Here is a 12019-nt window from a genome sequence, read left to right as displayed (position 1 = left end):
TTTTTAGTAGAGACGGGGTTTCATCATGTTGGCCAGGCTGGTCTTGAACTCCTGACCTTAGGCGCCCTGCCCACCTCAGCCTCCCAAAGTGCTGGGATTACAGGCATGAGCCACTGTGCCTGGCCATTAATTTTTTTTTTTTTTTTTTTGAGACGGAGTCTTGCTCTGTCCCCCGGGCTGGAGTGCAGTGGCGGGATCTTAGCTCACTGCAAGCTCCGCCTCCCGGGTTCATGCCATTCTCCTGCCTCAGCCTCCCAAGTAGCTGGAACTATAGGCGCCCGCCACTGCGCCTGGCTAGTTTTTTGTATTTTTTAGTGGAGACGGGGTTTCACTGTGTTAGCCAGGATTGTCTCGATCTCCTGACCTCGTGATCCGCCCGTCTTGCCTCCCAAAGTGCTGGGATTACAGGCTTGAGCCACCGCACCCGGCCCGTTAATTTTTTTTTAGAGATGGGGTTTTGCTCTGTTGCCCAGGCTGCAGTGCAGTGGCACTAAGGGAGGAGACCACCCCTCATATCGTCTTATGCCCAATTTCTGCCTCCAAAGAAAGAAGAAGTAAAAATTAAAAGGCAGAAATGAAATCCACAGGCAGACAACCTGGCGACGCACCCTGGGCCTGGTAGTTAAAGATCGACCCCTGACCTAATTGGTTCTGTTATCTATAGATTACAGATACTGTATAGAAATGCACTGTGAAAATCCCTATCTTGTTTTGTTCTGATCTAATTACCGGTGCATGCAGCCCCCAGTCGCGTACCCCCTGCTTGCTCAATCACGACCCTCTCACGTGCACCCGCTTAGAGTTGTGAGCCCTTAAAAGGGACAGGAATTGCTCATTTGAGGGGCTCGGCTCTTGAGAACGAAGTCTTGCCGATGCCCCCGGCCGGGTGTCTGAGGAGTTTTGTCTGTGGTGCGTCCTGCTACAGCGCGACCATCACTTACTGCAGCCTCAACCTGCTGGGCTCAAACAGTCCTCCCACCTCAGCCTCCAGAGTAGCCTTGGGACTACAGGTGCATCACCACATCTGGCTTTTTTTTTTTTTTTTTTTTTTTTTATGTAAAGGAAGTCTCGCTCTTGTCCCCCAGGCTGGAGTGCAATGGCGGAATCTCGGTTCACTGCAACCTCCGCCTCCCAGGTTCAAGCAATTCTCCTGCCTCAGCCTCCCAAGTAGTTGGGATTATAGGTGCCCACCACCACGCATGGCTAATTTTTGTATTTTAAGTAGAGATGAGGTTTCTCCATGTTGGCCAGGCTGGTCTCAAACTCCTGACCTCAGGTGATCCGCTCACCTCAGCCTCCCAAAGTGCTGGGATTACAGGCATGAGCCACCACGCCTGGCCACATCTAATTTTTTAAAAATCTTTTGTAGAGACGGGGATCTTGCTATGTTGCCAAGGCTGGTCTCAAACTCCTAGACTTAAGCAATCCTCCTGCTTCAGCCTCCTAAAGTGCTAGGATTACAGGTGTGAGCCACCACGCCCAGCCTGCTAATATTTTATTTTATTTTATTTTATTTATTTCAGGTGTAAGCCACCATGCCCCAGCCTGCTAATTATTTTATTTTATTTTATTTTATTTACTTTTTGAGATAGAGTCTCGCTCTATGGCCCAGGCTAGAATGCGGTGGCATGATCTTAGTTCACTGCAACCTCTGCCTCCCGGATTCAAGCAATTCTCCTGCCTCAGCCTCCTGAGTAGCTGGGATTACAGGTGTGTACCGCCATACCCAGCTAGTTTTTGTATATTTAGTAGGGATGGGGTTTTACCATACCATATTGGTCAGGCTGGTCTCAAACTCCTAGCTCCATAATCCGCCCACCTCAGCCTCCCAAAGTACTGGGATTACAGGCATGAGCCACTGCGCCCGGCCCTAGCTTGCTAATGTATTTTTAAAATTTTTATGTTTCATGAGGAATATTGGCCTTTTTTATTGTAATGTCCTTGTCATATTTTGGTATCAGCACTCATAAAACAGATTGGAAAAAGTTTTCTTCTGCTTTCTGAAATATAGTTTGTGTAAGATTGGTATTATTTCTTCTTTAAACATTTTATAGAATTTACTCATAAAGCCATCTGGGCCTGGAGTTTTCTCTGTGGAAAGTTTAAATGATTAATTCAATCAGTACATGTAGGATTATTCATATTTTCCATTTCTTCTTGTGCCGAGACCAGCTCGGCTGAGGAGACCCTAACCTAGTGGCACTAGAGGAATTAAAGAGACACACAGAGAAATATAGAGGTGTGAAGTGGGAAATCAGGGGTCTGTCTGACAGCCTTCAGAGCTGAGAGCCCTGAACAGAGATTTACCCACATGTTTATTAACAGCAAACCAGACATTAGCGTTGTTTCTATAGATATTAAATTAACTAAAAGTATCCCTTATGGGAAACGAAGGAATGGGTCGAATTAAATGAATAGGTTGGGCTAGTTAACTGCAGCAGGAACACACCTTTAAGGCATAAATCCCTCATGCTATTGTTTCTGGCTTAAGAATTCCTTTAGCCCGGGCGCCGTGGCTCACGCCTGTAATCCCAGCACTTTGGGAGGCTGAGACGGGCAGATCACAAGGTCAGGAGATCGAGACCATCCTGGCTAACATGGTGAAACCCCGTCTCTACTAAAGAATACAAAAAACTAGCCGGGCGAGGTAGAGGGCGCCTGTAGTCCCAGTTACTCGGGAGGCTGAGGCCGGAGAATGGCGTAAACCCGGGAGGCGGAGCTTGCAGTGAGCTGAGATCCGGCCACTGCACTCCAGCCTGGGCAACAGAGCGAGACTCCGTCTCAAAAAAAAAAGAAAAAGAATGCCTTTAAGCGGTTTTCTGCCCTGGGCGGGCCAGGTGTTCCTTGCCCTCATTCCCGTAAACCCACAAGCTTCCAGCTTGGGCGTTAGGGCCATTATGGACATGTCATAGTGCTGCAGAGATTTTGTTAATGGCCAGTTTTGGGGCTAGTTTTTGGCCAGATTTTGGGGGGCTTGCTCCCAACATTCTTGTGTCCATTTTGGAAAGTTATGTTTTCAAAGAATTTGCTCATTTTATCTAAGTTGTTAAATTTTGTGAAGTAAAGCTATTCACAATACTCCTTCATTATATTGAATATCTGGATGGGGCATGGTGGCTCACACCTGTAATCCCAGTACTTTGAGAGGATAAGGAGGGAGGATTACTTGAGGCTAGAAGTTCAAGACCAGCCTGGGCAACATAATAAGACTCCATTTCTACAAAAAAAGAAAAAAGAATTTTTTTTTTAAATTAACCAGGCATGGTGGCATGCACCTGTGGTTTCAGCCACTTGAGAGGCTGAGGCAGGAGGATCGCTTGAGCCCTGGAGTTCCAGGCTGCAGTGAGCTACAGTCGTGCTACTGCACTCCAGCCTGGCAACGGACAACAGAGCAAGACTGTCTCTTAAAAATAAATAAATAAAAAATAAAAAAATCTGTACAATCTGTAATGTGATGATACACCCCTTCTTTCATTCCCAGTAGTGGCTATTTGTGTTTTGTCTTTTTTCTTGATCAGTCTTGCTAAAGGACTATCAATTTTATCTTATTTATCCTTTCAGTGAACCAATTTTTGTCTTGATTTTTCTACATCATTAATTGTTATTCTTATTTTTATTATTTCTTTTTCTTACATATTTCTTCTTTCTTTTTTACATGCTTAAGCTGGAAACAGACAGTTAACTTTAAAACTCTTTCTTTTCTAAAGTATTTTAAGTTATAAATTTCCATCTAAACACTACTTTAGCTGCATCCCAAAATGTGTTTTTATTGTCATTCATTTTGAAATAGTATCTAATTTCTCTCGTGATTTCTACTTTGATCCATTCAGAAATGTTTTTCAGAAATGTGCTTAATATACAAATGTTTAGAAGTATTCTAGGTATCTTATTGTTATTCATTTCTAATTTATTTCTGTCATGTCAGATTGTATATTTTCCAATCCTTTGAAATTTCTTGAGATTTGTTTGGAGCCTAGAACGTTTTGGTGAATGTTTTATGTGCATTTAAAAAGAACATGTGGCTGGGCGCGATGGCTCAAGCCTGTAATCCCAGCACTTTGGGAGGCCAAGACGGGCGGATCACAAGGTCAGGAGATTGAGACCATCCTGGCTAACACGGTGAAACCCCATATCTACTAAAAAAAAAAAAATACAAAAAACTAGCCGGGCGAGGTAGAGGGCGCCTGTAGTCCCAGCTACTCGGGAGGCTGAGGCAGGAGAATGGCGTAAACCCGGGAGGCGGAGCTTGCAGTGAGCTGAGATCTGGCCACTGCACTCCAGCCTGGGCAACAGAGGGAGACTCCGTCTCAAAAAAAAAAAAAAAAAAAAAGAACATGTGTTTTTCGATAGGCCTAAATGACCGTTTTCAATTCTTCTATATCATTATTATTTGTCTATTTACTTTATCTCTTACTAAATGAGGGGTGTTAAAATCTCCGATTGTGATTGAAAATTTGTCCATTTCTCTCTTTATCGCTATCAATTTTTTGCTTCACAGGTTATAAAACTCTGTTATTATTTGCACGTACATTTAAGATTACTGTGTCTTGCCGGGCGCAGTGGCTCACGCCTGTAATCCCAGCACTTTAGGAGGCTGAGGCAGGTGGATCATGAGGTCAGGAGATCGAGACCATCCTGGCTAACACGGCGAAACCCCGTCTCTACTAAAAATGCAAAATATTAGCCGGGCGTGGCGGCGGGCGCCTGTAGTCCCAGCTACTCGGGAGGCTGAGGCAGGAGAATGGCATGAACCTGGGAGGCAGAGCTTGCAGTGAGCTGAGATCCGGCCACTGCACTCCAGCCTCGGCGGCTGAGCGAGACTCCGTCTCAAAAAAAAAAAAAAAAAAAAAAAAAAAGATTACTATGTCTTTCTAGTAAATTTACCTTTTTTTTCAATATGAAATGTTGCTCTGGGCCGGGCATGGTGGCTCGCACCTGTAATCCTAGCACTTTGGGAGGCAGAGGCAGGCGGATCATGAGGTCAGGAGATTGAGACCATCCTGGCTAACACGGTGAAAACTGGTCTGTACTAAAAATACAAAAATTAGCTGGATGTGATGGCGGGCGCCTGTAGTCCCAGCTACTGGGGAGGCTGAGGTGGGAGAATCACTTGAGTCTGGAAGACAGAGGTTGCAATGAGCCTAGATTAAGCCACTGCACTCCAGTCTGGGTGACAGAGCGAGACTCTGTCTCAAAAAGAAAAGTTGCTCTGGCCAGTTGTGGTGGCTCACACCTATAATCCCAGCACTTTGGGAGGCTGAGGCATGAGATCACTTGAGCCCAGGCATTTGAGACCAGCCTGGGCAACATAGCAAGACCCTGTCTCTATTAAATAAAAAAATTAAGGCCGGGCGCGGTGGCTCAAGCCTGTAATCCCAGCACTTTGGGAGGCCGAGGCGGGCGGATCACAAGGTCAGGAGATCGAGACCACAGTGAAACCCCGTCTCTACTAAAAATACAAAAAATGAGCCGGGCGCGGTGGCGGGCGCCTGTAGTCCCAGGTACTCAGGAGGCTGAGGCAGGAGAATGGCGGGAACCCGGGAGGCGGAGCTTGCAGTGAGCCGAGATGGCGCCACTGCACTCCAGCCTGGGCAACAGCGTGAGACTCCGTCTCAAAAAAAAAAAAAAAAAAAAAAAAAAAAATTAAAAGAGAAAAGGAATTTGAAGGCAATTTGTATGCAGATTTTATGGTTTCCTCCTCTGTGTCTCCCTCATTTTCATTATTTCCCAAAATTTCCAGACTCATACTCTAACCTGATTCCTCAGCACAGTGAGACATCCACTTTCTGCTCTATTCCCTTAGAGTCAAGACAGTTGGGTGATGCCCTCAGGGGAAAAGCTGGTTAAACATGGGTCTTATCCAGTGTGCTTCCCTTCTTTCCAGGATCGATACCATCTTCCCTGGGTTGCTCCAGTTTTCTGTCTGGTATTATTGGAAGACAAATCAACTTTAGACATTGATCTTTAAATATTTTGCCCAGGGCCTGGTGCGATAGCTCATGCCTGTAATCCCAGCACTTTGGGAGGCTGAGGCAGGTGAATCACCTGAGGTCAGGAGTTTGAGACAGCCTCACCGACATGATGAGACCCTGTCTCCACTAAAAGTACAAAAAATTAACCAGGCGTGGTGGCACATGCCTGTAGTCCCAGCTACTCGGGAGGCTGAGGCAGGAGAATCACTTGAACCTGGGCGGTAGAGGTTGCAGTGAGCTGAGATTGTGCCACTGCACTTCAGCCTGGGTGACAGAGAGAGACTCCATCTTCAAAAATAAAAATTAAAAAATAAAAAACTAAAAATAAAAAATACATATTTTACCCAGAGGTTTTTTTTTTTTTTTTTTTTTTTTTTTGAGACAGGCCTCCCTCTGTTGCCCAGGCTGGAGTATAGTGGTGCAATCACAGCTCACTGCAGCCTCAACCTCCCCAGTGGCTCAGGTGATCCTCGCATCTTCGTCTCCCTAGTAGCTGGGACTACAAGTATGCAACACCATGCCTGGCTAATTTTTTTTGAGGTCTTGCTCTGTTGCCCAGGCTGGAGTGCAGTGGTGCAATCTAGGCTCACTGTAACCTCTGCCTCCCGAGTTCAAGCGATTCTCCTGCCTCAGCCTCCCAAGTAACTGGGCCTACAAGCATACGCCACCACGCCTGGTTAATTTTTGTGTTTTTAGTAGAGACGAGGTTTCACCATGTTGACCAGGTTCTTCTTGAACTCCTGACCTCAGGTGATCCACCTGCCTCGGCCTCCCGAAGTACTGGGATTACAGGCGTGAGCCACTGCACCCGGCCCACCTGGCTGATTTTTGTATTTTTTGTAGAGACAGAGTTTCACCATGTTACCCAGGCTGGTATCAAACTCAGGGGCTCAAGCAATCCGCAGATCTTGGCCTCCCAAAGTGATAGGATTACAGGTGTGAGCCACCTGCCTGGCCTGACCAGAGTTTATAATTGTCATCAACAGAAGGATTAGTCTGTTACAAGCCACTTTATCACTACCAGAACCAAACTACCTGTGTTTTCAATGTAAATAAATCTTACCTAATCCATTAATGAACATATCTATAATTCTATCACGTAAGTTGTGCTCAAATATTTTAATAACTAATTTCAGTATAATTGGTCTCCCTTGTATTCCTTTTATATTTTAAAGTGATTTAGAAAACATTATTCTGAAAAGGGTTCAAAGGCTTCGCCAGACTCCCAAAATAATCGTTGGTACAAAAACATTAATTTAAAGTGGACGCGGTGGTATGTGCCTGTAGTCAGCTACTGGGGAGGCTAAAGTGGGATCACTTGAGCCCAGGAGTTTGAGGCTGTAGTGTGCTATCATAACACCTTTATATTCTAGCCTGGGCAACAAAGTGAGACCTCATCTCATTTTAAAAAATCATAAAATAAAGTAAAAATAACCTTAAAAATACGTTGGCCAGGTGCAGTGGCTCACACCTGTAATCCTAACACTTGGGGAGGCCAAGATGGGAGGACTGCTTGGGCCCAGGAGTTTGAGACCAGCCTAGGCAATGCAGTTAGGCAGTGCAGTGAGGCACTGTCTTTATAAAACCTTTTTTTTTTTTTTTTAATTAGACAGGCATGGTGGTACACACATGTAATCCCCACCACTAAGCTACTCAAGAGACTGAGGTAGGAGGATTGCTTGAGCTCGGGAGGTCAAGGCTGCAGTGAGCCATGACTGTGCCACTGCACTCCAGCCTGGGCCAGAGTGAGACCTTATATGTAAAAAAAAAAAAACATTTTAAAAATAACAAAAATATGTTCAGAACTCCTGGCCTAATGATCCTTTCCTGTTGCTACCTGACCCTAGGTTAAGTTGGGGGGAAGGTGTTTCCCCTGGGAAACTTGTGGAGCACCTACTGTGTTAGCCTCTCTTCTAGGCTCGGAACAGCACGGTGAACAAAACCAAGTCCCCCCTGTCAGAGGGAGCATGCATTTCTTTTCATGTTTCCATGTACAGGGATCAGAAATAGGGTAACCCTCTTGGCCTCTTACTCCCCCCATTACTGGGTTGGTGACCTGATCAGTGGAGACAGCCATTGGCTCCCATCTGTGAATTGGATGAACCTGGGCTTTTGAATGGCTGCAGTCCTTGAGGATTTGTTCTTTTCTTTCCTAACCACTTCCACCCTTAGTGTGCCTAAGTTCTTTTTTTTTTTTTTTTTTTTTTTTTGAGACAGAGTCTCGCTCTGTCGCCCAGGCTGGAGTGCACTGGCCGGATCTCAGCTCACTGCAAGCTCTGCCTCCCGAGTTTACGCCATTCTCCTGCCTCAGCCTCCTGAGTAGCTGGGACTACAGGCGCCCGCCACCTCGCCCGGCTAGTTTTTTGTATTTTTTAGTAGAGACGGGGTTTCACCGTGTTAGCCAGGATGGTCTCGATCTCCTGACCTCGTGATCCGCCCGTCTCAGCCTCCCAAAGTGCTGGGATTACAGGCTTGAGCCACCGCACCTGGCCGGCCTAAGTTCTTTTTTACTTTTTTTTTTTTGGTAGAGATATGTGTCCCACTATGTTGCTCAGACTGGTCTCTAACTCCTGAGCTCATGCTGTCTTCCCACCTCAGCCTCCCACAGTGCTAGGCCACGACCTACATTCCTTTTTTTTTTTTTTTTTGAGATGGAGTTTCACTCTTGTTGCCCAGGCTGGAGTGCAATGGCGCGATCTCTGCTCACTGCAACCTCCACCTCCCAAGTTCAAGTGATTCTCCTGCCTCAGCCTCCTGAGTAGTTGGAATTATAGGCGCCTGCCACCACACCCAGCTAATTTTTGTATTTTTAGTAGAGACGGGGTTTTGCCATGTTGGTCAGGCTCGTCTCGAACTCCTGACTTCAGGTCATCCACCCGCCTTGGCCTCCCAAAGTGCTGGGATTATAGGCGTGAGCCACCGTGCCTGGCCCTACTGCCTAAATTCTTAATGGTGGAGGAGGAGTTTCGGCAGGAAGGAGGGAGAGTCTGTCAGATGCCGCAGGGAAGAAGGTGAACTGAGGGAAGGCTGACCCCTGGCTTTGGCACCTTAATGATCACGATGGAGGAAGGGGGACAGAAGCCACACTTCGAGGAGGCTAGAGTATGCTCATCCTGAAAGTTTGGCAATGAAGAGGAGACAACTGTGTGAGGTGGCAGGGTTGGGGGACAGTCTTTTGGAGTGAGAAAAGCTTTAGTTTTTTTTTTTAGGCTGAGGGGAGACAGTGAGACACAAAGATAACAGGGTAACTCTCAGAGAAAGGGCACAGGACATGCCTCCAAAAAATCTTAGCTGTAGGATCCAATTGGCAACTCCTTTTGCAGGGGTTGTGCAGCATCACTTGAGGTGGGGGACTCTCTGGGCCTGTCCACTGGTCCGAAATCTGACGGTGAGTTTGGAGTTAGAGATGCACAGGCCTGCAGCCAGGTCATCACCAGGCCTCCCTCCGGCAGGAGTTTCCAGATCCTTGTGGACTTATGCTGCCACCTGCTGGAAGCATGACAAATGTGGGGACAACCATTTGCAGAAGAAAACTATCACTTTTCTAAAATGGCTCCAAACACCACCGAATCAGAAACTAGAGACAGGCACCAGGGAAGACTGTGAATTTGACTTCAGTCCCTAATCACAAGCCCCAGTGTCTCTTTCTGGCCCTGCAGGGTAATCTACCTTCCATCCTCTTTTTTTTTTTTTTTTTTTTGAGATAGTGTTTCGCTTTTGTCGAGGGCGGAGGCTCACTGCAGCCTCCGCTCTCCGGGTTCAAGCAATTCTCCTGCCTCAGCCTCTCAAGTAGCTGGAATTACAGGTGCCCCCCTTGCCACGCCCAGCTAATTTTTGTATTTTTAGTAGAGACGGGGTTTCATCATGTTGGCCCAGCTGGTCTCAAACTCCTGACCTCAGCTGATCCACCCACCTCAGTCTCCCAAAGTGCTGGGATTACAGGCCTGAGCCACCGCACCCGGCCCTCATCTTCATTCTATAGGAAATCAGCACATATGATTAGAACAAGCACTGACAAATCACAGGACTGGACCGTCTCTACTTGCCTTAAGGAATAGGAAAGAAAAAGAATCAGGAGATAGGAACCTTAGTGTCCTGCCCTTGTCTTGCCTCACAGCAGGTTAGTAGAGGGGCTGAGGAAAACGCCCAGCTGCTGAGTACACAAACAGCAACTGTCCCATTATTAACAGCAACTTGATAGCAATGCAAGCCCCACCTTGGGAGCCATGAGCTCTTCCTGCAATTCAAGCCCTCCCTTGCACACAGCAAGGGAACCTACCAAAATCCCACTCCCATAGGCTCTCCAGGTGTTGAAAAAGCAGTGGCTGTGCTGCACCAGAGCCACCAGCAATCCCAACAGATGGCCACACAGCATATAGACTATCACTTACTTTAACCCATGAGCCTCCCAAAGATTGCACAAAGAAACCAGCTGCAGCACATTCTCAACTGGGTGAAGGCTGCAGGGAACCAAGGAGAACCCTGGAGGCATTTCAGATTCCAGAAGACCTAGACACCAACTTCACAAGGTTTTTCAAACTGTTTCTGTCACCCAGACTGGAGGAATGCAGTGTCGGGATCAAGCAATCCTCCCACCTCAGCTTCCCGAGAACTGCAGGCTTATGCCATCATGACCATCTCTTGTAGAGATGGGAGTCTCACTGTTGTCTAGGCTGGTCTGAAACTTCTGGGCTCAAGCCATCTCCACACCCAAGGTTCCCAAGGTGTTGGGGTTACAGGTATGACCCACGGTGTGGTGCCCGGCCTCACAGGATCTTTCTTGAAAACCACTGTAGATTCTTATGTTCATACTATTTCCCTTGCTGCAATTTGAGACTTAATCCACAACACCCCTGATGGGCTTGTTATCTAAAAGCCTTCAATTCCTTATCTAGAATACAGACTGCAAGGCCTTCCTTTTTTTGTCCTTAGGCTTGCCTCATGGGAGACCCTCCCACTGCTTTTTATCATAGCTACAACCCTCACTGGCCGCCTTCCTCTCTAGAGCGTGAGTCTTGTAACTGGATTGTCACCACCCCCGTCCCCTGGACATGGAACAGGGCTGACAAGCAGTAGGTGATAAGCACAAGGATGTTAAGATTTCAGCAGCCCAACTCAACCAGGGTAAACTTAAACCAGCTAAGGTTCTGCATGTTGCCTTCTAAGCTTATCCAAGTATCATAGTTTGATTTCGCTAGTCTGACTAAAACAGGGTTTTGCACTTGGCTACCTATGTTGATTTTGGGCACTGGGTTTCATCTAAATTCATCACGTTGTTGATAGTCCCACCTCTCATGTGGCCTTCGTATTTTACTAAAAGTGGAGGTTGAGGCAAGTACTTAAGACCAGAAAGAATAAAGAATATACATAGTACAGAACAAATGGCTTTTTAGGGGTTTACTTGATGTGGTTTCCTCCCCAGCCGCATGGTCCCTGAGTGTCCACTGGTCTATCCACCTAGCATGAGTTCTATTCCAGAACTGTTTTGGAGACTCGCTGTTACCCAGCCTGGAGTATAGTGGTGCGTGCTTAGCTCACTGCAACCTCTGCTTCCCGGGTTCACGTGACTTTCCTGCTTCAGCTTCCTGAGTAGCTGGGACTACAGCAGTACATCACCACGCCCCGTTAATTTTTTTTTTTTAGTAGAGACGCGGTTTTACCACATTGGCAACGCTGGTCTTCAACTCCTGACCTCAGGTGATCTGCCCACCTCGGCCTCCCCAAGTGTTGGGATTACAGGTGTGAGCCACTGCTCTTCCCAGATGCCGTTCCTTGTCCTAGGAGACCTAATGTGTTCCTGCACCTCTTTCCAGAGTCTTCTACAGGACATAATCCTCAGACCTGCTAAAACTGGGAGAAGCTGCAGCAGCCTTCATCAGCATCAGGGCTGCAGGAGCGGGTCCCCTCACCAGCATTTCAACCAAGTTGGGGGCTGGGATACTGGAAACGCACGCACTACGCCATTTCCATTGGGATGGGTGAAGTGAGTGGCAGAGCTGGCTTTGCCATGCTCTCCAGTGACATTCCAGTGGAAACACTCTTTAGGA

Source organism: Macaca thibetana, chromosome 12 (genome assembly GCF_024542745.1).
Source record: "Macaca thibetana thibetana isolate TM-01 chromosome 12, ASM2454274v1, whole genome shotgun sequence".
NCBI lineage: Eukaryota > Metazoa > Chordata > Mammalia > Primates > Cercopithecidae > Macaca > Macaca thibetana.
The sequence above is the reverse complement of the archived record's forward strand: the minus strand, read 5'-3'. Positions refer to the sequence as shown.